Genomic DNA, 2,013 nt, shown 5'->3' with positions numbered 1-2,013 from the left:
AATAATGATTGAAAAATAGAACATTTCAAGGGAAGAAAATGTAAAGACGATTGAAATAAAAATCAAGTCTAAAAAGAATTATCTTTTGGGGAAAGGTTATATACAACCTATTTGTAATTACTTTAAAACCTAATAGGTTTATTGCTCATTTATGCTTAGCTTTAAAGATTTCATTCCTCTCCATAACAGAAATATTGGTGATAACTGGCTTCGACTAGGGGTCTTAGATGAAGAACTAACCATAGTTGGTTTCAACTTAGTTCGTTGTGATAGAATACGCCCTGATAATCCCATATTCCCACATGGAGGCGTATGCCTATATGTTAGGAATGATTTGCACATTAGTCATGTACAAATGTCGAATGGAGAAGTAGAGGTCTTAGTTTGTTACCTTCGAGGTCTTGATTTGTCTATTGTTACAATGTATAGACCCCCTTCTTGTTCAGTAAGCTCTTTTATGTCAACTCTCCAATTCACGGGAAATGAGTTGGACCTGGCAGTTTGCTCGAAGGTTTTCTTTGTAGGGGACTTTAATTTTCCGGCTAGCGTTGTAGAGTGGGAGGTTAGTCCTGATGGGTATATTCCCATTTCGAAATTGACATCTCAGTCGTTCGAAAAGCTGGAAGAATTCGCGATCTTGCGCAATTTCTCACAGCACGTTGGTGTAGCCACTAGAGAGAATAGCGATCTCGACTTGGTCTTTTCCAATGACCTTGATCTGATCCAGTTTGTCCATGTGACACCTAGTAATCTGTCAGATCATCATGTTCTTGAGATAGGGTCGACCATTACTCAAAAGCCGGCGTACTTTAGAGTAAAACCCAGTAACTGAAGGTCTATTTCTCTCACTTCGAATATTGCGAAGGTGTTTGAGAAGATCATGAAGTTCAAACTTGTTGAAATTCTTGAAGTCCATGAAGTCCTTCCTCCTAGCCATCACGGGTTCCAAGCACATTTTAGCGCGGTTATCCAACTGATTGAGCACTTAGAGCAAGTCATCGAGGGACTGGAAAGGCATGAGTCAGTTGATGTTGTCTATCTTGATTTTACCAAGGCCTTTGATAAAGTAGATTTTTGTTGAATTGACTTTATAACATTGGGATCCAAGGCAAGGTTCTCAATTGATTAAGAAGCTTCATCCATGATAGGAAGTAAATTGTTAAGGTTGAGATTCCTTAGTGACATACATGATGTCAAGTCAGGTGTTCCACAGGGTTCTATCTTAGGGCCCCTCCTTTTTATAATATTCATTGCCCCACTTAAAAAGCTTAGAATTACTGCCAGTCCCTCATCTTATGCTGACGATACAAAGTTGGTTTCTGGTAGGAATGGCCAAGATTCCACTACCCTTGCAAAGGACCTAGAAATAATCTATTCTTGGGTTACTAAGAGTAATATGGCCCTGAACAGAACGAAATTGCGTTCAATGACCTTCAGGTCAACTCCATTAAATACTCCACTCGTAGATAATGGAGGTAAAGATATTGAGCCGGTCTCATCTATGAAAGATCTGGGTATAGTCCTCCAAAATAATGGAAAGTTCGATGAGCATATCCAGTTGAAGGTGGGTAAAGCTTTTCAAATGTTTGGTTGAATATATCGCACGGTTAAGTCCAGAGACAGCATCATGATGCGAACTCTAGAAAAGCTCTAGACTAGAAAAGTTGGGACTGTACAGTGTTCAGAGAAGGTACGAAAGGTATCTGATACTGTACGTCTTCAAAAGTATCCATGAGCTTTGTCCCAACCCAGGATTTAGGGTCAATTCTAGTGACCGTAGAGGCTTATTGTGCGATTTGAAAACACCTTCAAGCCCTCAAGAATCCAGGTTAGTTCGAACCATGTAGTCCACATCTCTTCTTTCTCGGGCTCGTTCATTGCTTAATTTTCCTCCCTCTAATATTCGTAGGGCATATGTAGGCCTTGATAATCCGGTTGCATCTTTCAAGTCAGACTTGGACAAATTTTTAGATAGCATTCCAGATCAACCCTACATTCAAGGACTAGCTCGGT

The sequence above is a fragment of the Tigriopus californicus genome, chromosome 12, assembly GCF_007210705.1.
Source record: "Tigriopus californicus strain San Diego chromosome 12, Tcal_SD_v2.1, whole genome shotgun sequence".
NCBI lineage: Eukaryota > Metazoa > Arthropoda > Copepoda > Harpacticoida > Harpacticidae > Tigriopus > Tigriopus californicus.
Note: the sequence above shows the minus strand (reverse complement) of the source record.